The sequence below is a fragment of the Triturus cristatus genome, chromosome 1_2, assembly GCF_964204655.1.
Source record: "Triturus cristatus chromosome 1_2, aTriCri1.1, whole genome shotgun sequence".
NCBI lineage: Eukaryota > Metazoa > Chordata > Amphibia > Caudata > Salamandridae > Triturus > Triturus cristatus.
Genome location: NC_140580.1, coordinates 850,961,465 through 850,986,191, shown reverse-complemented (window position 1 = coordinate 850,986,191; position 24,727 = coordinate 850,961,465). Strand labels below are relative to the sequence as shown.

At 47.1% G+C, this 24,727-nt stretch overlaps 1 protein-coding gene and 1 long non-coding RNA gene across 4 annotated transcripts in view; one reads left to right on the top strand and one right to left on the bottom strand.

The window, feature by feature from the left end:
* Window positions 1-6,801: 6,801 nt before the first annotated feature.
* Window positions 6,802-24,727, top strand: part of FBLIM1 (filamin binding LIM protein 1) — a 103,496-nt gene continuing 85,570 nt past the window's right edge. For both annotated transcript variants that reach the window (XM_085609031.1, XM_085609030.1), the window contains exon 1: window positions 6,802-6,935. The gene's annotated coding sequence lies outside the window, so the exon portion shown is untranslated. The remainder of the gene's footprint in view (window positions 6,936-24,727) is intronic.
* The window catches only part of LOC146868146 (uncharacterized), a 205,725-nt gene continuing 187,926 nt past the window's right edge, over window positions 6,929-24,727 (bottom strand). For both annotated transcript variants that reach the window (XR_014962419.1, XR_014962420.1), the window contains 2 exons: window positions 16,167-16,253; window positions 6,929-10,492 (listed from right to left, as the gene is read on the bottom strand). This is a non-coding gene — a long non-coding RNA (uncharacterized LOC146868146). The remainder of the gene's footprint in view (window positions 10,493-16,166; window positions 16,254-24,727) is intronic.

Sequence of the window (24,727 nt, the reverse complement as noted above, 5' to 3'; positions counted from 1 at the left end):
TTGCTGTGTAATCATTCCTCTCGCCTGTGCCCTGCAGGGGTCCAACAACTACCATCTGCGGACTTATCTGATCGAACTTTACTTGTCGTATAAACATGCTTTTCGCCTACACCCTGCAGGGGCCTCACCGCTACCATCTGTGGACTTATCAGATTAACCTTTGTTTGACATATAATCATGCCTTTTTCACCTATGCCCTGCAGGGGCCTCACCGCTACCATCTGTGGACTTATCAGATTAACCTTTGTTTGACATATAATCATGCCTTTTTCACCTATGCCCTGCAGGGGCCAAACAGCCACCACCTGCTGATTGTATCAGAACTGACCATTGCTTGTCTGTAAATTATTGGTGTTTGTCATTGTTCACCTAGCACGCACAGGGTGGAGATGAAGGGTATATAAGGTGCAGAACCAAAGCACTCAGCAGACTGCCTCCTCAGACAGCTACGGGTGTCTGTTGTTGATGCTTTCTCTCTCATGAGATTGTAATAAATATCCTTTCTCTCCGTGCTCCAGTGTTGGTCTCAGTTTGTATTCCGGACCCGTGGACTATAGGGTGACCCTGCACCTTTGGGTGGTCCCCCAAAAGACCCCCAAATCCACAATACCACCAGCCTACCTTCGAACAAATAGCCTCAGGACACATCTCACCCCTACTGATCATGTCTGCACCCTCAACACTAGGTTCCATACGGCTCATTACCGCTAACCCTGGGCTGATCTCACCACATTGCAATCTCTCACTCAAGCCTTCTGTCTCACCCAAAGGCCATCTAATCCTCAGCTCCAGAAGTCCATACAAGCCTCAGAGATCCTCAGAGCTCACCACACACCCGCCAAAGGGCATATAACAACCCAGAATTCATCACACACACACACACCTGCCACAGAGCACATTACACCCCAGAGTTCATCACATACCCGCCATAGGGCACATTACACCCCAGAGTTCATCACACACCCATCAGAGGACACATTACACCCCCCAAAGCTCACCATACACCCGCCACAGGGCACATTATAACCCCCAGAGTTCACCACATACCCGCCACAGGGCACATCTAGCTCCCAGAATTCATTTGGGAGAGGAGTTGGCCTAACGGCTAGGGCGCTCGACCTCGGACCTGGGGGAACTGGGTTTGAGTCTCGGTAACGACGCTAAACCTCCTGTTGAATCTGGGCAAATCACTTAATCTCCCCGTGCCTAACAAAAAAAAAATATGAATGTGTCCTCATGTTACTTAACTGGTGCTATGTAAAGCGCTCTGATACCGGATTGGATTCGGGTCAAGTTCGCGCTATATAAAACTCTGCTAAAGAAAAAGAAAAAAAACACAAACCCGCCATAGGAGGGCACATTACACCCCCTGACATCAACACACAACCGCCACAGGAAACATTCCACCCCCCAGCGCTCACCCCACACCCACCACAGGGCACATTACACCCAAGAGATCATCACACACATTCCACCTTACACCCCCCAGAGCTCACCACACACTCGCCACAGCGAACATTACAACCACCAGAGCTCACCACACACCCATCAAAGGGCATATATAGAATTCATCGCACACCCGCCACAGGGCACATTACACATTCTGACCTCACCACACACGCCACAGGACACATTATACCACCAGAACTCAGCACACACCCACCACAGGGCACACCTTACCTCTAGAGTTCATCAAACACCCACCACAGAACACATCTCACTACAATCCGTCACCTCGTCCACAGTGCTCATATCACTCCAGGGCTCATCTCACTCACAGCCCAAGAGCCCATCTCATCCTCAGAACTCATCTCACTTTTCTTAATGCCAGGATGTCATCTCATCCACATGACCCATCTCAGCCCAGCCCACGGCTTTACGGACCCCAGTGTTTTTCGAACCTGATGCACGCTATGCTATTTCACCCAGGCCCAAAAGACCCCCAAAGTCCAGAGCTCCATCAAACCCAAAGGATCTCCTTAACAGCAGCGCCAGGGCTCCTCCCCACTCCTAGGGTTTATCGCATCCCAGCTCGGTGTTCAGACTCCCCCCCGCTTGTAAGCTCACCAATAGCCCCCACTGCACCCCAATGACTCATTTCATCCCGAAACCCAGAACCACAGATGCACCAAGTTCCACCTCACCCCCAGAGTAGAAGAGCTCAGAATATTACCATAGTGTTACTTACAACACGCACAGCCGTAAGGTCAAATAGAATCCTCTCTCAGAGATGTCCAACATACAACATGTGTTTTCCTGTGTGATGTTGTCTGTGTTCTTGAAAATATATGAAGCTGTGGTCAGCTAATACCAAGCAATTCCAAACAGAATAAAGATGTTGGGTAACAACTTCACTGTCAGCAAAGTCCAAAAGAAAATGAACACCACTGTGATCATATACCCACACGTCTGTGATTGTTGAACATCTTTGATAGATGCATGCCTATGTCTCTAGGTGACACTTTCTTATTGATAGGAGACATGGTGTAGGTAATCGGGGAGTGTATCTGTCCTACATTTTGTCGAGTGCAGTTTTAATTCCTTTTGTACGCAACATAACATTGAAGTAGTTTGCTACTAATGAAAAGGGAATGAAAGAGTGGGAGATAGAAACAAGCATTGGCAAACAATTGCTTTCTCTATACAATGCACTTATGAGATAAATAATTTATTATGCGATGATACAATGTACTTTTAGGTCTCGCCTAGGCAGCGATTGCGCTGTCTCTTCGAGACATTATGTATTCGGGTGTAGACTTGAAGCTCCGCCCACTTTCCGCACATCTTTTTAGGTCTCGCCTTGCTATCGCGTAAGCGATCGCAAAGCGAGACTATTGTAAAAGGGCTTTTAAAAGTGCTCCCAAAAGCGGATTGCATGGCTAGCACGCGCACAATCACGCGCATCGTGCCGCCATGCACTCCGCTTTTGGGAGCACTTCAAAGAGTCCGCTCCCCCGCCTGGAATGCGCTCCCCCGCCAAGCGCACGCGCCACGCTCCGCCGGGCTTGTTTTTTTACTTTTTGAGGAATGGCTAAATGCTTTCGGGTTTTTTCTGCTGGGCTAGATAATGTTGCCAAGCGTGCTGCTGGCTTGGCCGTTTACATTCTACCGGCAGCAGCAATGAGAAATGAACAGTTTGAATTACAAACCATGCACATTTTGTAAGCTATCTGGTAGTCAATATCCCGCTTGTGTTTTTTCTGGCGCTTTCTGCGACAGTCGGTGATTGTGCTCCGCTGAAAGCTTTTTGTGGCGTGAACTCGCGTCTTTTCTTCCCACATCACTGCATTCCTCGCATACTTTTCACAGGCCTTCCCAAGATCATCTGACAAGAGCCCCAGGAGTCACCGAACTTGCTACATTAATTAAACACTCAGGGGCAGGGTAAATGGATGATTTCTCTTCTCGCTTGAGAAAGCCCAGTAAGTGATTTCTTCGGCGCAGCGCGAGCCGCCATTACAGATGGGCTCCGCGCGCAGCAATCAGGCGTGCATCGCATGATTTACTGCGCTGCACAGGGTAAGAAAGTGATTGCATCCTTAACAGGGCCTCACAGAATGGTCACCACCCACACTGTTTATTCAGACTCGGCTGAGGGCGAGCCAGAGGAGTCAATTTCAATTTCCAGCTCGCGCACCAACCTCGCAGTGCACAGAGAGCACGAAAGGAACACCACTGAATATAATCACAAGGGTTCTTAGTTTCTGAATCCATTCCAGATTTTCGGGATAACCAGTGATTATGTAACTTTCATTATAGATTGAATGTAGGTATGGCTGTCATCGCCCAAGGGGTCTTTTCGCCTGCCTCTTTTGCATTTTTTTTAATAGCATAAGCTCGACCCTAATGTATTGGAATGCTTTACTTGAGCGCTGGTTACATTACACAAGGTCACATACATTTTCCCCCTATTTTTTTACGCACAGGAAGATGAGGTGATGTACCCAGAATCACAGGATATAGCGCCTTCACCGAGACTAGAACCTGGTCCCCAAGTTACAAAGTGGACAGCTTTTTGCGTAATGTTGCGTCATCTTGTTATTCTCTTTAAATCAGGCACTCCTTAAGGGTGAATGTGTTTGCAGGCTCCAGCTACTTCTGTTAATCCCTCCCACCCCCTCTCCCATCCTTGTTGTTTTCCCTATCCTTCCCTCCTCCTTCTTCATTGTTGTTGTCCCTCCCACCCCCACTCACGTCCTTTTTTTGCCCCCTTTCCCCCGCCTTACAACAAAAAGCGCTATGATAGCCAGCGCTGGCATTCCATAGCTCATTTTTTTATTTACTTTAACCCAGCTTCAAAAAACATTAACAAATTCAAATAGCTCACGCAGAGCTATTTAGCTTTTGTATTTTTTTCTTCTTTTACAAATAGCACAGCAGCGCAAAATAAAAACAAAGCATTTTTATGGGCAGCGTTGAAATACTACATTGTCGAGGCAATCCGTCTCACAGACGTATCATTTTTCAGCAATTGCGTCCAATGAGTTTTTTCTCAAAAAAGGTTGTGGTCTATGGAGATTGTGCAGGGGCACCCCAGGCGACCCACCATCAGGGCTTATACGGACAAGCATTGGCATAGCCAATAGGTCTCGCCTTTGGGACCTTATAAGTGTTTAGCCATGCAACAGTTGCATAACTAAATACTTATAAGGTCCCAAAAGCGAGACCTATTGGCTATGCCAATGCTTGTTTTAATTGGCTACTTTCACTGTCCTTTGTAAACTGTGGCTTTTCATTGGTCAATAGGCTTAGTAGTCCCTCCTTAGTACCGCCTTGTCTCATCTCGTAACCTGCCATGAGAACACCCCCTGTTAGATGAGTTGCTACTCGGTCGGCTTTAATTACAGCCTACGAACACTATTTGGTTAAATGGTTTTCTCCTGCCTGCTATTGCAGGCAGGCCATGCTCTCTCGCAACGCTTTCCTTTTTCATAGCATGGCACACCTCATGGTGGCCGTGCCTTTGGTTTGTTGTTTGGAACGCCGAACGGGGCCACATGTTTTTTTCTTCTTCCCATTTGTTAACTTTTTTTTGCTTACATTTCAATGGCGACCTTGCCCCTATCTTTAGACAAGCCGCATCGAAAGCAAGGGGTGTGGCCAACATTAAAGTGAAAGCGCAGCATGGGGCGCATTTACAAACAGGCATTTGCAATGCAATAGGTCTCGCATTTGCAAGAGTTTAATCTATTGGAATTATAAATGACAATGCCTTTTATTTATCTGTTTTGAAAACCAACACATAAATAAAAGGCATTGTCTTTTACAATGCCAGTAGCTCAAACTCTTGCAAATGCGAGACCTATTGCATTGCAAATGCTACTCACCATGCACTGCAATGCAAGCACGCCAAAAGAAGTGGAATTATGTAGCACACAGCCAATTGCATGAGTTGAGCAATGCTAAATTACCTTGTGTGGAGCCAAACACCCGTTTATGTATAATACAACGAATTTGTAACCATAGGTACACAGGCAGCTGAGCTGTCAGCCAAACCGAAAACGACAAGAGAAAACAAAATTCAGAAAGAAAGACTGTTTTCTTTTGATTTAAGACTGAAGGGAATTAGTGGTTCAAAACATGGAATACATTTTGGAATAAAGACAAAATGAAACCAAAATAGTGAAGGTGTAAGGGGGGAATGCGGAGATAAGAGTTGAGAGCGAACAAAATTGTAGAAAAGAGGTAGAAAATGTCGAAAGAGGAGTTAGAAACTTAGGGATGAGAAAAGAGCGTGAGAGGGAGAGGGAGAGAGGGAAACCCCGAGAGCTATACCCAAATTCAGGCAGGAAAAAGAGAGACAAACTATACTGTAAGAGGGTATGGAAAAGGGGAAGATACAAGTCAATAGGCAGAGCAGAGGATAACATACAAAGAAAGGTGAAGAGAACAGAGAAAACAGAAGGAAAGAAATTTAGAGGGAAAAATATTAATAAAAAGGGTCGAAAAACGAAGGCGGCCGGGGGGAGTGCGAGAGAAAGAGGGCAGGTGAAAAATATTTACACAAAGGGAATGGAAAGCAGAAAGAGAAGATGGGAGGACAAATGAAAGATTAAAATAATTTGGACAAAATACAGGAAAAATAGAAACATTGAGGTACGGGGTTAGTGAGACAGATGGACTGAAGCGAGAAAGCGACCATTTGGAATAAGAAAGGGGAGCAAAAGGGACAGGATTGGAGAAAAGGAGAGAAAGAGAATGAGGAACCAGGGCGGAGTATAGAAGGGGTGACGTGAAAGGTAAAGGGGTGAGAAGACAAGACAAACACAGAGAACAAAGGACAAAGACAGAGGAAAGATGTGAGCAGTGTTTGGACTGCGCTGAGTAGGGAGGGGCGGGGGAGTGCAGGGGGAGGCATGTACCCACCCCCATCCAGCGGGCAGGTAATGGGCCATTTCCTGCCAGAGCATGGGGGGTTGTGCAAGAATGCGTTCACCTTTTATGGTCAACGGGATGGGGGCAGCCCAGCAGCAGGGGGTGGAGAAGGTGGCGATAGAGGGAGGGCAAAAGGAGGTAGGCGGAAGAAGGGCGAGAGGGGAGGTTCGAGGTGCAAGGAGGGAGGAGAAGGTGGGGAAAGTAGGGAGGGAGGAAGTGTGGGGGGTGGTAGCGGGGAAGGGCGGTGATGTCAGCAGGACTAGCCCTTGTAAAACCCACAGCAGAAGAAAGAGAAAGCGGAGCGAGCCTGGCATTGTCTTGCGTCCAGGGGGACACCCGGGGAGGCGGAGGACAGCTGCGCTCTGGGCGGAGGACACGGGGTACTGACAGCAGAGTACAGGGCGGAGAGACGTCTGCAGCAGAGCACCGGAGCCCCCGCAGACCCCGCAGCATAAGAACAGAGGGGCCGGCGGCAGAGGTCGGAAGCGGCCCGGCAGCAGCGGGACCCCCGCCGACAGCAGCTCCCCAGTGCGAGGCGGAGTCCCTTTGTGTCCGGCCAGGTAGGATGCCCTGCTGCCCGGGCTTTTTTCTCTCAGTCTCGGGGTGGGCAGTCTAAATCCCCGCGCCTCACACGCATCAGCTGGACATACCGAGGGGAGATGGATGTGTACTGTGTGTGGGGAGTAGGGGAGTTGTGTATGTGGGGGTGCTCCTACACACACTCCTAATTTTGTCATGAAATCGCAGGGGGCAGACGTGTTATGGGACACATCGTACAGCTACAAACTGAACTGCAAAGGAGACCTTTTATTTCAATGTATACCGTGTTCGCGGGGCTTGGTGCTCCCCATAGCCCCAAATTCCTTAGTCGGTGTTCTCTCCCACGGCTCCATTATTTAGGTGTCTTGACTTCTCTTAAAACTCTACCCCCCCCCCCCCCCAAAAAAAAAGATTCTCTAACTTCTTTTATTGCCCCAGTTCTTAAGCATGCACGCTCTCCTATTCCAATTCTCATGTCTGTGCCCCCTTCTGTGGCTCCAGTCCGTAGGTGTGTTCTCTCTACTTCAGCTCCAGTTCTCAGGTCTGCGCCCTCTCCTTTGACTCCAGTTCTCAGGTCAGTGCCCCCTTCTTTGGCTTCATTTCTCAGGTCTGCGACCTCCCCTTTTGCTCCAGTTCTCAGGTATGTGTCCCTCCTGTGGCTCCAGTTCTCAGGTCTGTGTCCCCTCCCTTTGCTCCAGTTCTCAGGTCTGTGTCCCCTTCTTTGGCTTCTTTTCTCAGGTCTGACCCCCTCTTTTAGCTCCAGTTCGCAGGTCTGTGCCCCCTTCTTTGGCTTCTTTTCTCAGGTCTGACCCCCTCCTTTAGTTCCAGTTCTCAGGTCTGTGTTCCCCCCACCTTGACTCCAGTTCTCAGGTCTGTGTCCCTACTGTGGCTCCAGTTCTCAGGTCTGTGTACCTACTTTAGCTCAAATTCTCAGGTCTGTTCCCCTTCTTTGGCTTCAGTTCAGGTCTGTGTTCCCTTATTTGGCCTTAGTTCTCAGCTCTGTGCCCCTCCTTTAGCTCCAGTTCTCAAGTCGGTCTTCATTTCTCAGGTTTGCGCCCTCCCCTTTTGCTCCAGTTCTCAGGTATGTGTCCCTCCTGTGGCTCCAGTTCTCAGTTCTGTGTCCCCTCCCTTTGCTCCAGTTCTCAGGTTTGTGCTCCATCTTTGGCTTCAGTTCTCAGGTCTATTTCCCTCCTTTAACTCAAGTTCTCAGGTCGGTGTCCCTTCCTTTTGCCCCAGTTCTCAGGTCTGTGTGCCCTTCTTTGACTTCAGTTCTCAGGTCAGGTCTGTGTCCCTCTTGTGGCTCAAGTTCTCAGGTCTGTTTCCCCTTCTTGGGCTTCAGTTCTCAGGTATGTGTCCATCCTTTAACTCCAGTTCTCAGGTCTGTGTCCCTTCTTTGGCTTCAGTTCTCAGGTCTCTGTCCCCTCCTTTGTCTCCAGTTCTTAGGTCTGTGTCCCTCTTGTGGCTCCATTTCTCAGGTCTCTGTCCCCTCCTTTGTCTCCAGTTCTGAGGTCTGTGTCCCTCTTTCGGCTCCAGTTCTCAGGTCTCTGTCCCCTTCTTTGGCTTCAGTTCTCAGGTATGTGTCCATCCTTTCACTCCAGTTCTCAGGTCTGTGTCCATCCTATGGCTCCAGTTCTTAGGCCTGCATCATGTCCATCTCTTCAGGTTTGTGTCACCCCTTTGGCTCTAGTTCCCATGTCTGTGTCCTCTTCTGCGGCTCTAGTTCGCAGGTCTGTGTCCTCTTCTGCGGCTCCAGTTCTCAGGTCTCTGTCTCCTTCTTTGGCTTCAGTTCTCAGGTATGTGTCCATCCTTTCACTCCAGTTCTCAGGTCTGTGTCCCTCCTATGGCTCCAGTTCTTAGGCCTGCATCATGTCCATCTCTTCAGGTTTGTGTCACCCCTTTGGCTCTAGTTCCCAGGTCTGTGTCCTCTTCTGCGGCTCTATCCTCTTCTGCGGCTCTAGTTCTCAGGTCTGTGTCCTCTCCCGAGTCTCCTGTTTTAAGGGGTGTGTCCTATTCTGGTTTCCGCTTCCTACTGTACAAGTTCCCATGCCTGTGTCTTTTCCCAGGGCTTCAGTTCCCACGCCTGGGCCCTGTCCTGTTGCTCCAGTTCACAGGCGTCGGCCCTCCTTGGCATCCCATGGCTGCTGTTACCCGGTCTCTCTCCTCTTCTCTGGCTGCAGTTCACAGGCCTCTCTCTTCTCTGGCGCCAGGTCCAGGTGTTGTCCTACAGTTTCCAGGACTGTCCTCTTTTGACCTCGGGTTCCTGTGGCCCAGTTGCACGTCAGTGTCTTCCTGCGGCTCAAGGGCCCATCCCTCGTCCCTCTCTGCTGTGGAACGCGCTCCCGCGTTCTTTACCTCCCTGGCCGACGCCCCTCTTCGGATGTACCTCATCCTCACAACCTGCTCTGCAGACCACCCACTCTCCCTTCTGTTACGTCATTATAATGCTTAAAACCGAAGCAAGTGGGGGAGTCCATGGCCTCGGCCCCCAACTAAGGTCTCGTGTTCATTCACTGGTCTCGACCGCATTCACTGGTCTCGACCGGCCCTTCTCGAATTCGTTAGCCATTCACTCGCCCAGTTCCGACACCTTCAATCACTCACACATTAATCATTAACAGTCATACATGCTTAGGAGTCACCATCATTCGTCCTGGCACACACATCTGCCAGACACGCCTTTAAAGGCGGAAAACGTACAAGAGGTGGGGGGGGGGGGGGCATTACGAGGCGGTGGGGTCCAATGGTAAAGGCATTGACAGTAAGTCACTTATTTCTAGGGTTGAAATCCCAGCGCCCACCTGATAATCCGTGATCTTGGCCAAGTCACTTTGGCTTTGACTCTTAGGAGCTGATTCTTTTTCTAATAAGCAGTGGGAGAGGCTGCTACACGAGGGATGTCATACAATGGGCGCCATGATGAATAATGTATTAGAAATTAAAGTGCGAGGTCAAAGGTAGGACAAGCAGTAAGGGGGGGGGGGGGGGGAGAAGTAAACAAACGATAAGAGCACACCCATAGAGAACTGCTGAGTTTTTGCAGGACAGGAGCACCGGTGGTTAAATTGTGAGGGAGCTGAGTGAAAGGAATTGTTTTTAATCTCAGGAAGAGTGGTAAACATAAAGGGTGGTGTGGTCCTTAACATAGATTCAAGGTTCTAACTAAAAAGTACTCACATTCGTCGGAAATTGTACAATTTAGTGCAGTTATTCACTTATATTTTTAACCTATGGCCCCGGCTGATGCATTTGTATATTCTGGGGGAGTGGCAGGCCTTGCAGCTACTCACCCAGCCCAACCCTTCCCTCACCAAATGTCTTTAGTCCAGCCAATGGCAGCTGAGTGTCCCTCACGGGAGTTAAAGCGCCCAGATTATGATAAGTGTCTGCATTTGTACAGCGCTTTTCCCCCATTCGTATGGCACTGCAGCACCGTCTGTGATTTCCGTCCATCAGCGCTGTACTTGCTGTTGTTTGGTTGTCCATGGTTATTAGCCATTTCATGCTTGACTGAATGGTTTATATAGCGCTAGCGTTCTCAATTCTGGTGGCTGCAGGGTACTTAGTGGCACTTTAAAGCCTGTGAAGAAACAAAAACAACAGGGAGAATTCATGAATAAGAAATCGTTGTAGCAAGCAGAGCGTGAGAGTAAAGGTTGCCAGGTACGAACATAAAGAAGAGAGTGAGAGTAAAATCTACAGCTATGAGCGTAAAGCAGAACTGGGGAATAAAAGCTGCCAGTGAAAGCCGAGTGGGAGAGTCAAAGCACCAGCCAAAGCCGAGCGTGAAAGTAAAAGCTGTCATTTAAAGCCGAGCCTGAGAGTAAAAGCTGTCATTTAAAGCCGAGCCTGAGAGTAAAAGCTGTCATTTTAAAGCCGAGCGTGAGAGTCAAAGCTGCCAGGCAAAGCAGTGTGAAAGTAAAAGCTGTCAGTCAAAGCAGTGTGAAAGTTAAAGCTGTCAGCTAATGCAAAGTGTGAAAGTAAAAGCTGTCAGTTAAAGCCGAGCCTGAGAGTACAAGCTGTCAGTCAAAGCAGAGAGTGACAGTAAAAGCTGCCAGTTAAAGCCCATGAGAGTCAAAGCTACCAGCCAAAGCAGAGTGTGAAAGTAAAAGCTGTCAGTCAAAGCAGAGTGTGACAGTAAAAGCTGTCAGTCAAAGCCGAGTGTGAAAGTAAAAGCTGCCAGTTAAAGCCCATGAGAGTCAAAGCTACCAGCCAAAGCAGAGTGTGAAAGTAAAAGCTGTCAGTCAAAGCCGAGTGTGAAAGTAAAAGCTGCCAGTTAAAGCCCATGAGAGTCAAAGCTACCAGCCAAAGCAGAGTGTGAAAGTAAAAGCTGTCAGTCAAAGCCGAGTGTGAAAGTAAAAGCTGCCAGTTAAAGCCCATGAGAGTCAAAGCTACCAGCCAAAGCAGAGTGTGAAAGTAAAAGCTGTCAGTCAAAGCCGAGTGTGAAAGTAAAAGCTGCCAGTTAAAGCCCATGAGAGTCAAAGCTACCAGCCAAAGCAGAGTGTGAAAGTAAAAGCTGTCAGTCAAAGCAGAGTGTGACAGTAAAAGCTGTCGGTTAAAGCCGAGGTGAGAGTCAAAGCTGCCAGCTAAAGTCGAGCGTGAGAGTAAAAGCTGCAAACTATGAATGTAAAATAGATTATGGAAATAAAAGCTGCCAGCTACGAAGATAAAACAGCGTGGGAATCATAGCTGCCAGCTACGAAGATAAAACAGTGTAAGAGTAAAAGCTGCCAGTTACGAATATAAAACAGTGTGAGAGTAAAAGCTGCCAGTTACGAATATAAAACAGTGTGAGAGTAAAAGCTGCCAGTTACGAATATAAAACAGTGTGAGAGTCAAAGCTGCCAGCTACGAACATAAAATAGTGTGAGAGTCAAAGCTGCCAGCTACGAACATAAAGAAGAGAGTGAGGGTTAAAACTATAGCTATGAGCTTAAAGCTGAGCCTGAGAGTAACATCTACAGCTATGAGCATAAAGCAGAGTGTGAGTGTACAAGCTGCCAGCTACGAGCATAAAGAAGAGAGTGAGAGTTAAAACTATAGCTATGAGCTTAAAGCCGAGCCTGAGAGTAACATCTACAGCTATGAGCATAAAGCAGAGTGTGAGTGTACAAGCTGCCAGCTACGAGCATAAAGCAGATCGTGGAAGTATGAACATAAAGCTGAGGGTGGGAGTAAAAGCTGCAGCCATTAGGGTAAAGCAGAGCAGGACACTAAAAGCTGCCAGCTACCAGCATCATGCAGTGTGGAAGTAATAGCTGCCAGTAGGAACATAAAGCAGAGCGGGGCAGTAAAAGCTACCAGCTAAGGACATAGTTACTTTCTTGACATATTCTTTTCTTTTTTGCACATTCGAAGCTAATACTGTATTGAGTCAAAAGTAGGAACCTTCTAATTCAGCTTCAAGAGTGTGTCAAATAGAACAAAAATCCCCTTGTCTAGGTCAGTAGGGGCGCCCAAACAGCAAAATATAATTGTACAAGTGAATTCAACATCCTTGACCAGGAGCTGGGTGAATCCATTTACATCTGACGTTTCTTGGGTCCAAAATTCACCTGGATGGAGATTTAGGGAGAGGCGAGAGGACTGTAGTATGGCTTAGCATTAGGTCTGTCAATTGATGGCAGGGCAGCGGCGGCCCACCAACCATTACACAAGCCTCACCCATACATGTGCACCGTACCAGCCTAGCTGGGGGATTTGCAGTTCTGCTCCATCAGCATTTAGTAAAAAAAAATCCCTTATTCTTACAAAAGTTTTGTAAATGTCAGTTTTTCTTTTACGACGTGGATTACAATCATAAAAGACACATGAGAGAGCAGAGTGTGTTCTCTTTGTGATAACCGATCCCCCCCCCCCCCACCCCCACCCCCTTCACCTGCCAGGTATTCCAGGGCATCCAAACAAAATTCTTATTTCCCAGGTGTGCACTCAAATGTCGACAGCACAGCACTTAGCCTATCACCATGTTGCCTATCCTGTGCACAGCTGCTATCCTCCCAAAGCATTCTGGTACATGTAGTGGTTATTCTTCCCAGTGTAGTACCGTTTCGCAGGAAACGAAAGATGGAGCCCGGATTCTGTGTGCTGCGGGTAATTTTCAATTAGTTTTGCATCTATTAGTGCACTGTAAATCTTGTGTATATTTCAAGCTTTCTGGCATTCACAAGACAAAACTAATATAACTTTTCAGATCAAAGTGTGAATAATGCTCCTCCTTTTATCAATTTGGGGTTAGTACTGGCCGGGGAATATAAGTGCACATCCAGAGGGCTCGACCATTGCAATAACATTGAAGAATTGACGTTTCTGGCAGCACACGCCTTAATGTTTTCCAGATGCGGTCTCTCACAGCTGATATTAAATCCTCAAGCAGTGATATTTACAGTAAAGCAGAAGATACACAAGGCTGAGGCACCGGTGCAAACCCTGCAATTTACCGCTCTTGCTCTGAGAGCAGACACGGTTTTGACTCCTCTTCTCTGAATAAACACATCTATTGCATGAGCCTGGTGTGGGTCTCCACTGCTGTTTCCAAGCTAAGAAACCATAGTGGCAAAACGCTCAAAAAGTAGTCCGGAAAAACAATGTAAACCTTCCCAAAAAAGTATTTGGTTACTGTTAATTCTAATTGAAGACAGAAGCCAGGTGTTTGTAGACTGTAAACGTGTATTGAAACCTGGAAAAACAGCCGACACGTGTTTCGTCACAAGGTGACTTCTTCAAGGTTATACAGTTAGTCAGAGGTTGCGTAGTTGGTGTGAGAAATAACTCGTAGAGTTGAAATGTCATTATAATGGAGATTGTTCCATGTTCTTGAAGTTGTAATAAGAGTGGGTGTGTCCAAAATAGTTAATCATGCTCCAGTTCAAGTCCGTGACCTACCCGCCCAGAAACAGGCCATAGAAACTCTGGGAAATTAGATTTGCTGTCTATGGAGTTGACACAGTCCCGATAAGCCAACATGGAGAAACCCTGCTAAATTTCCTGTTGTAAGTGTGATTCAAATTTGAAATATTAATGTTCTAGAAGCTGTTTCTGAGCTATTGATTGAATAATTTATCCAAATAAGCAAAGAAGATTTACTCTTCCAACCCCTTCGGGATATTTTCAGAGTACCCCAGTGCCCCTGAAATCGGTCACAAATAAAGACCCTAGGATTGACAGCCCATGTTTCACATTTCATTGAGGTTCATTTGGTTTCACTTACCAGGCAGCTTTTAGCAGTGTACAGGTGAAAGCCTCTTGTGGCGCATATTAAAAATCCACAGCAGGCCCATTGCTTACCAATGGTTGGCTTCAGTGTCACTCACATTTGCCAGCATCTTATTTGATGGTTTGACTTCCTGTTCTTCTGTTTGTCCTCCCTCGACCATTTCCTTTTTACCACCCTTTTGATTGGATGACTTGTATCCTCCACTTCTCCCGATTGGCTGACTTGTATCCTTCCACTTCTCACATTTAGAGTCCACTTTGTCTTTCAGCATTCCATAAAAGCACACGTTTCTAGCTCTCTCCCTTATGTGCTGGTTTCCCCCCAAATAAACTCCCCCTGCACTCCATGCTTCCCACTTCCTCTCTTCCTTGTGTGCTGCTTTTCCACTTCCTTCTCCGCTCCGCAGCATATATATATTTTTTTATTTCTACCTAATTTTTTACCACCACGCCATGGCCGAATGCTTGCCATATGGTCCCCCAGATTCCCAAGCCACCCGTTCTCCCCCAACCTCCGGGACATTAAAGTGCTTTCTTTAACTTTTTATGGAGAGCCTGGCAGCTCTGATTTGCAGCCGGTCCACTACTTTTTAAAAGATGTGCTTTTTGGTATTTTTAAATTTTTTATTTACCACTCCAAGTGGTGTCCCCTATCTTTGATTGGTAAATAAACATTTTTATAAAATGGCCACCACGTCTTTCAGTAGTGACGAATGAACGCACCTAATGAATGAAGCAGCCACACGATGTCATGCTGCTAACGTGCTCATACGTATGGTGCTTATTGTCTTTTTCTTTTCTTTTTGCAAAAAGAAAATCTTGTAAAACCACTGTCACTAAGGCTAACTCTATTGGATTTGTCAATGCTTGTTGGTAAATTTCGTATATATAAAAAGCTGTTTTAACATGGAACTGATGCTGTGAGTAATATTTAGGTTATTTTAACAGCACTTGTAATGCTCCTTCTTACATTGTTATGGTACCACAGCTCTTTTTCGTCTGCGCGAGGAAGGGTGGAGTTGGATTCTACTGTCACTAGAGAGAATCCTACAGGCATCTGCGGAGTGAATCACAACAAATGATGAACGTAAACCAGGCAACGACCACTGTGGGCACTCACAAAATACCTCCCGCTTATAACATACTGCAGTTCAACCCCCTTCCAAACAAGCGCTTCCACTGGTGTAGCACGCTGCTACCTGACCGATTCGCTGGGTCCAACACTGTCGACTACCTTACAAAGGGGCGGACAGAAGATCCAGATTTTTCTCCCACAAAACAACTACCCACTTATTGATTTAAGTTTAAAGGAGACCATACTGACAGCAATTAGTTGTCTAACAGCATTCATACAGTGAGCAGGCTTGTATGTAGCTATAAAGGACTCATCTTTCCTGATGACATCTACTGTGTAGCACCATGGGACACACATGTCTGGCCTACACCTGTTGGCATCCATGAAATCAGGCATGAAGAAGACAACTTAACAGTTACGGTGTGCAAGGAAGTCACACACGGTCTCCAGTCAGATCTAACTTTTCTACAGGTCACATTCAGTTACATTGCTTCATTCTGTAGCTGAGGTTTGGGGGGCTGCCGCCAAGCATGTGAACTCCAAAGTTGGGTGAATTGATTGTCTCCTCCAGCCAATGTGGACTCACCCTAAACAGAAGTTTGTAGTGGTTGTCTGCTCCAGGCAATGTAGGATCAAGTGACAGGGGAGTTGGGGTGGTTTCTCTCTGTGTTGGGTCTTCCTGTAAAATACGGTAGTTGTCAACACTTGGTAGTGTTGCCTCCTTCCTCATAGAAGAGTTGAAGTTGGTGTCTCCTCTGGCCCATGGGCTGACTCTCAAAACTGCACCCAAGGAGGCACCCATCATATTACTCCCCTCCCCCCAACCTGTGTACCAGGACCACCTCTTGGGCGATGAGTTCAGCTAAGTATGGCTACTGTGTGCAGCTAGCTGGAAGTGCGCTACTGGGTGCCTTCAGAGCAGGTATCCTGTAGGTGTGTAATGTGCTCTTTTCATTGTACTTACAGCATCTCCGCAGCCCTGCCTCTCCCTTACAGCTTTCCCAGTGTGGCGGAATTCGTTGCTGGTTGAGTCCTGCAGCCATGATTCATTCTGAAAAAGAGCAGGCAATGACTTACAATGATGCAATCTTTCGACTTGTAGGCGCATGTTCCATACTTTGTCCTCACTCACTTTCTAACTACAATAAGAGGCCGCGGCTTGAGTTTGGAATGTCTAAAGGTGAGGTTTACCCACAGCCAGCCTCGAAGGGCTTCAGTATGCTTCGGTGCAGACCTCGATAGGCCTCGTTGGGGAATGCTCTTTCCTGGCCTAACACTTCACTAAGTTGTATACAGTGAAACCTTATGGGCTTTCCAGGAAACTCAGTGTTTAGCAGTCCCTGTGGGCCTGTGTGGGACTTTGCCAGCCTCATTAGGGATGAGAGACCTGTCTAAGCCCCAGTGGACCTTGTTACATCTCCATTCAAATGCCTCAGCTGGCCTGCCTGCTTATGTTATGTTATGCAGCATTTGTTGCTGCCAGTACTGTGCTATCGGAGGACTGATACTCTTCAGCGTAACCTCAGGTGTTCCTGTGTGTCTCAATGGAGAGTGGGTGGTCAGAGTTAGTCCTATGCGGGAAGAATTGGGTGTGATGCATGAATTACTGTCAAGTGGTCTTCTCGTTTTGGGGTGATCTTGTTGCTGCTCTTATATGTAGCAATGTTTATAGAAGTATGCAACAAGGGAAGGGGTAAATCTAGCCATATTTATTCCAGTTAATGTACTTCTTGTATTAACCATCACATGGGGGATGCACTAACCAATTGTGTCAGCCAGAGGTCTTGCCGAGGGAGGGGGGATGGGGGATTGAGAGAGCAGGATTGCTTAAGGTCCTGATGCTTCAGGAGACATATTGTATGCCCCACAGGAAGGAAGGGTGATTTGTAGTTCTGTGATGTGGCGTGCTAGGGGATTCCTAGATCTGCTGGCTTGGGTCTATGACAGTCAGTTGGTTTATGTTGAGGCCCGACTTGTAAGAGTGTGTCGGGAAGGAGGATGCAAACAGGGCAGCCAGTGTGGCATTTTTGTTAGACGATCCCTGGACTTTCTCATTCCTTGGAGTGCTCAGTGTGTTATGCATAGTGCCTCGAAAGAGATCTTTGTGTGAAACCGGAAGCCATTGTAGAGTCAAAAGAGCTGGATTCATGTGATCCCAGAGTTTAACATATAGAAGCCTGGCTGCTGGATTTTGGGCCTGTTGCAGTTCGATCAGGAGGAATTCCGGCGCTTCTCGATGGTGTTTGTTAATAACACTGAGGCAGCAGCGTGTAAGGGTAGCTGTTGACCGAACTCTGTAGGGAAAGCCTAGGTAACGGAAGACTCATTTTAGGATTATGAGCCCATGCATATTGCATTTCGGGTTCAAAGGTCAGGAGAATATCTAAGAGGATCCCAAGTCTAAAAAGTCTGAGTGTATACCAAAGTCTGAGGGTATACCTGTCCAAGATCTGTTAGCAAAGATGACTTCCACTAGGAACTAGGTTTCTCCATCTAGGGATTTCTGTTTTGTCTGGACAGATTAAAGTGATCCAGTCTTTGACGGTGAGAAAGCGAGGTGGCAGTTTTGATGGTATTTCAGAGGGTCACAGACCATTTTAGGTCTGGGCCTAAAGTTTTACACTTTCCACCAGACCTGACCGTCCACCACTATCTCTGTTTCTGAAAATCGACAACAAAAATACCTTCTGAATTAACTATTATGGCCTGGATACCATTTGCAAAAAATTGCTCAATGCGTTGTCGATTTTCTTGTCTCAACTCCAAATGGCCAATATTTGTGTACACAATATTTATCTGACAATATTTTGGTGATATTTAAACCAAATATTCTAGTACCATATCTAACCACCAGGGGGTCACGCAGCTCTAGGCACCATGTCACATAAACCAGCATTCACCAACAGCTAAATTAGATTCAAACAAAAAAGAGGGGATTTAATTTCTCCATTACCTTGGAATAAAATGAACGAATTTTAAAGTGGTAGACAGTTAAAGAACTTTTTGGATTAAGAACTTGAAAGTCACCCGTGTAATTGTGTGTGTTGCCATGTATCTTAGACTAGATACAACAGTGGCAAATACTGTCCTTTGTGAGGAGGAACATGTAGGGCTTTAAGTGTGCCGGGTCCTGCCGGTGCTCAGCATGGACAGTTCTAAAAAGCAGGTGCTGAGAGGGGTACCCATCGGGCTCTCCATTTCTGCCCTCACACTCAGGATGAAAAAAAATCTTAACTCAGCAGCAGTACCACCCTTCCTTCACTGCCTGTGATGTAACTTCAAAGAGACACCCTATAGTTCTTTTAGTTCTTTCACAATCTCGTCATTTCAGAATTGAAGCATTTTCAATATTCTATACAACGAAGCCATAGTTGTTACTTATTTACCTCGTGCAACTAACAGCCATTGGCATAGCCAATATTCCTGGCTTGTTGTAGGTGTAATGTTACTTGTATTATATATCTGGATGCAACGACAGAATCAGCAAATTACCGGTCAGGCGCACACTAAGCTAAACACAGATTTTTAGTTTGTGCTTTAAGCCACGCCCTAATTACATCGGCCTCGCCCCTTTGAGAGATCCCCTTTTTTACTCCCCACTTAAAGCCCTGGGAACATGTTTCTCGGTGAAGTGAGTACGGGCCAGACTCTAAATTCAGGAATGGCCACCATACGTCTCCTAGACTGCAGGCACAGACTGGCCCATGGCATAATATGGATAGTTCCAGCCCTGGCTCTGAAATACCAGCGGGGGACTCCACCCGGTTGGTTGACTAGAGAGGCAAAGTCTACGTGGCCACCCAGAGATGTTTGACCATTTACGAAATCGGCAAAAAATCGTGGGCACCGCAGACGTTCTCTCTTCCTATATGAAATGGCGGCGCTCCCTCCTAGACGTGCAGTCTCGCCATGGGCTCTTTGACCCGGAGCATCTACATTGTTTAGGCCTTGACAACGAGAGATAGTAACTAGGCGGAGAAGTTCTGTGTGCGCGCACAGACACATTCCCTCCTACCTTTCTCGTTCCAACTCTGCAATGAACAGACAAGCCAAGGGAAGGACTCATAATAACTCTGTCTCCTTTTTAAAAATATATTTTTGCACTTTTATAAAGCGCAAACGTGGCCCGGGGGCATTGGAGCTCTTTACACGAGAGCCAGACGTTACACTTTTTTCAGGCCGGAGAAGGTTGAGTGACTTGCCAGGAATGTCAGGATGTTGCCAGGACAAAAACTTGGTTGCCAATTCCGAAAGTTGGCAGCTCTAGTCGTTAGGCCACTGGCCCAGTCTAGACCTGGGCCAGAAAGCCAACCCCTTCACTAGGATCAGTAGAATTATGCATCAGGGGTGGACCAAATTATATGGTGTGGTTGACAAAATTATGCGGATAGAAAGGACAATTTTGCTGCGCCGTTTGTGATAGCATTTTTTTCATTTTTTAACCCTGAGCATAAATGTCACCATATTAGTATCAGTTTAACACTCCCATTCACAATAAGCAACAGAAAGATGACCAGTCCGCCTTTGCGAAGGGCCTTCCACTGCGCAGCAACAAGTGTCACATATTTTAAAGTAACTTTCTTCAAGTAACTTTTGATCAACTTTTTTTGTTAAAACTCTGCGGATTTTTTACCAGCAGATTTTTTATGAACAATTTGGCAAATGCAGCAAATCCATAATTACGAGGAAGCGCCGCGGCTGTAAAATCGCATAATTCCAGGGGCCCTGCCGTACACATACTTCTATGCGCGCAGGTTATTGCCCGGGACGTGGTCCATTAACTCATCACTTGATCGCATCCAGCAAAGCAAGTTAGAGCCTGTCAAGCAGCTGCTCCGGGCCTCAGCCATGGAGGTCACCGTGGGGTCAGAGTTCGGCTCTGGGCCCTGGACTTCTACAGCCCTGAGCCGGTGACGACGCCGCCTGCCCAGCGGGAGTTCGCAGGATAAGCCCATCCCGTGTTACCCCTCACAACCCATCTCCCCGGGTAGCCTGTTCGCTTTTGCCAGCCGGGGTGAGTGGCTGAACCTAGGTGTCACCTTTGTGCTTAAAGCCTTCGCTTTCACTAAGCCTGACACGTGACCGGATTGTCCACTAGCCCCGTGGCACCCAGGGGACATTGGCCTGCTACAAAATCCACTCACTCATCAACAGGCCAGAGTATCAGATTGTCTCACTGCCCCACAAAAGGACAGGAACAAGAAAGAAGGTAATGAAAGTGATACTGCAGTGTTTATTAGGCGCATACGGCCAGCCTTGCGCCGCTTGGAAAATCTGATAATAGCAGGAGGGTGCGGTTATGAGTAGAATGAGAGAACAAGGCGCGGGCTCCCCAGGAGCTTGGCATTGAGTGTGACAGCAATCAGACAGGAGACGCAAAGTGTTACAAGAGATGCTCAGGAGACAATCAATAGCAGACTCTTGCTTGAATCTGTGACCTGTCGTGACTTTACAAACAATGCTAATCTCGTCCCATTGTTTTACAGAACTGTCCTAAACAATGAACTAATACAGGACATATCCTATCTGCCTCTCCTTAGATAAACCTCCCACCAACCTTCATGCCCCACCCCAGACCTACTAGTTTACCCTTTTTAACCAAGCCTGCATGTCAAGTTCCCAGGTATACCAGTTATATGAAGGTATACGGCACTGATACGCCACTGGACATTCAATCATGTAAAATTCAATTACCCCCTCGTCTGTCTTCCCTTCCTATTCCTTATCCTTCAGCAGCTCGCCTGCTCCACAGAACGTTTTCCTAGGTACCGTCAAAATACTTCCCCCCCCCCCCCCCCCCAACATGGCGCTGCCTACCCAGCAGGGATTAGGGGGGGAAGTACCTCACCCTGACAGCCTGAAAATACCAAAGAAACGCAAAAGACAACAAAAACAATCACCAGAACCAGATATCAGGGAGGGAGGGACGGGCCCAGGAATGGAACAGGAAGACCAGGACTCGGAGAAATGAAGATTACCGGTGAGTAACCGGGCATTGTTGTTTGTCTACAACTGTGTTTACCAATAACCCAATTGCATGCTCTTTTGGGAAAGGTATGAACGCACTCTTCATGTTGCTTCCCCCTCACATGCATCCTCTGTGTTGCTTCCGGTCCCCGATGTTGCTTTAACCCCCAATAGCCCCTGCTGTTGCTTCTGCAAACCTTCCACCCTTGTTGCTTCCCCCACCCATTTTACCCCATTGAGGAATTCTATACCTCACCTGTATTTGCTGCTAACCCCACCCGCTTTGTAATAAAAAAAAACACTCTCAGATTTTTTTCCCTCCTTTTTATTAACCGTTCCGACTTGAATCGGCCAATAAAAAGGGGGAAAAAATCAGCCACATCACTTTCTAGGCACGTGCAGTAAATGATTCCCTAGACGTTTTAGGTTTTGCCTAACACTAAATCTCTTGTAAACAAAGAAGAAAGCTCAAAACGAGCTTAGAGCTGTCCCTTTACTTACAGATTGGTTGGCTTCAATGTCACTCTATATTTCCTTGCTTCTAATTACTCAGCACCTTCTGCTTACCCGTTGCTTCCTTCAAGCGCTTCCAGTGTTTCTCCATGTCGTGGAGCATGGACCAAGTACAATTTTCTGTCTACAGCCAATGGCAGCATGCCCCTGCAGGTTCTTTTTTACTTTTTGTCATGCACTGTAAAAACTGCACGTGCCTGCAGTCCATACCTCCTCCCAACGTCCATGCTCGTGCCTCAATCTTCCTCCTCCCGCTGTCCATTTTGTTGCTGCTCCCTACCTCATTCCTCGCACCTCCCCTGTGTTGTTTGCGCTCTGCTCTCCTCCCACTGTCCATTGTGTTGCTGTTCACTCCCTCCTCCACGCTCCTCCCTGTTGCTCCCTTGTGTTGCTCCCCCCGCCCTCGGCCCGCTCTATTGCTGCTCCCTCCCTCCCTCCTCTCCTGCACCTCCCTCATGTTGCTTGCCCCCGCTTTTTTAGACACATTACACAGTAGTGTCAGCTGCGGTGCAACATGGCTTAAAGGGGGGGAAACGCTATGTCGCGGTCAATGCTGACTGAGTCATAACGCTATTTTTCATAACTTTAAGTTTAAGCCATGTTGCACAGCAGCCCATATCGCTGTGCAACACGTCTAAAAAACATTGATAAATCCAATAGATCATCTGTTATAGTTGAAACCTTCTGGCTTTGCCAATGCTTGTTTTTCTCTTATTTAGCCATACTGTACAACATTGCTAAAACGTATAGGCAAAGCCAAAAGGTCCCACAGATGAGACTTTTTGGCTTTGCCGATGTTTGTTTAATTTCCTGCTCCTGTGGGAGGAGGTGATTGTCTGCAGTTCTAGAGGTCTGGAGCAGCAGGGCTTGGCCTGTCTCTCCAGCAGCCTGCTATTGTGTGCAGATAAGAACAAAGCATTCCTCCAGGGGGCAGTGACTTTATCAACATATTTGCAGCGGGGCTGATTGCCTTGAGCTCTTGTGAACTAGGCGCCCCTGCTGTCGGTCCTCCTACTCCCCTCTGGGCCTACTGTCTGTTCAGAGTCCAGAGGTTCACCTGCCTCCCTGCGCTTTAGGGCTGACTGGAACACCGAAACATGCTCATCCCTTAACATACCATGCCTAACAGACACAAACAGCCAATAGCAATTGACATCTAACCTCCACACCCAGGAAACCCCTCCTGCTGAGCTTTTCTGTCCTATCACAGAAAGTTTCACTTTCCATCTGGAACCATATTCACCAGCTATAACTATATCAGGTAAATGTAAATTAAATGTAAATTGATACTTGTATAGCGCACTACTCACCCGCAAGGGTCTCAAGGCGCTTGTACGAATACCGCTGTGGAACCCATCCTGGCTTTCCCTGTGAGGCGTCCACTCCTGGGCACCCCCAAGGTGGAGGCCAGGCATCCTTAGCGTTGTGGGGGCCGTTGTGGAGATTAAGCAAGCTATTGCCCAGAGTTGCAGAGTGGGACTCCATGATTGGAATGGCACCGAGGCGAGAATTATCAGGTCCGTGGAATTTTTGAGCCCAAGACCCGCCGAGGCGGGGAATTGAACCCTGGTCCCGGGCTAGACCTCTGCATCAGGGTCTGCCGCTCTAATCATTGAGCCACACTTATCAGGTAACACTCTACCAAAAAACGACAAGTGGAAAGTGTCTTCCCTAAAGCATCAGGCAGCTCATAAGGATCCTCTCCATGCTTCATGCTCACCACCCCTCCTCTCATGCAGAACTGCTACCTCTATTTATGTTTCTGTGCGACTTATCAATGGGAGATGACCCACAACACCCCTAAAAACCCTGGCATGAGAACGTTTTGTTCACACAATACAGATATATGACACGTCACATTTATCACTCTTAGGTCTTGTTTAAATTTCCCCAAAACGTAGACCCCTGGAGCTTGATCCAGATTCTACTCTTGCGAGTAGATGAACAAACAGTTGGGACAACTCCAGCCTTTGCTAATCTCCACTAAGGTTCCGGCTCCGATACAAACCAAAGGAATGTATGTAGTCATCGACCAGGCATCTCTCCCGAGCTGCTTCATATCACTACTAATCCTTTATGGGTTCCGGAGTAGCGTGCTACTCGCCAAAAAAGCACTTCAACACCCAATCAGGGTTAGCAAGCGCTATATAAATGCAAACCTTTTCCCCTCTTCTATCCTCTGCTATCCTTCTGAATCCAAATAACTGACTAACCCACCCACCACTCAAATTACTTTCATATTTCACTATACTAATTCAACACTAATCCTTTTTGGGTTCCGGAGTAGCGTGCTACTTGCCAAAAAAGCGCCTCAACGTCTCATCGGGAGTAGTAAGCGCTATATAAATGCAATTACAATACAATACAATACAATTAAAAACTACACAATGTCTGTGTCTCCCTGCCTGCCTGATCTTCCTCACTGCCTGTAGTATAACGTGGGAGTAGACAGAAACAAAACGCATGTTAAGATGGCCATACAAGTCCGTTTGACTCTCGCAACCCTGCATAAGGAGAGATCACTGGATATATAACCATTAAATAACTGAAAATATGTTAGACCTTTCCCACTCATGTGCCTCGAAACCCTCTCTTCTAGTCCGCTCGCTAATTCGTCTAAATAGGAAAAGCATGCCAAGGGTGCAGCATAGAGTATAGAGATGCTAGCAACTTGACCATCTCACTAGTCTCTCATTTTTTTACTTCTTACCCTAACTGGCATCCTATCTTACTGCATGTTCACATCGTCCTAAGCATGCATAAGAAACCATTGCAACCAAGCAATTCTGAAACTCTGACATCCTTTCAAAACATTGTACTGTACCTCCTCTCTCAAACCAAACAAACAATTTTTAACTCACCACACATGCCCTTCAGCATGGTTACCATAACCAGCCTTCTCCCCTCGTCTCTTCTATATATTTGGTCTAGATTGTCAGCACAGCTGTCTACACAGCGTATTAGCAATTCATTAAACTACACATAGAGTGCACTCTGGCTCCTCTCAAAGGAGTATTCTCTCTCACCTCATGCTAGTGACTGTTT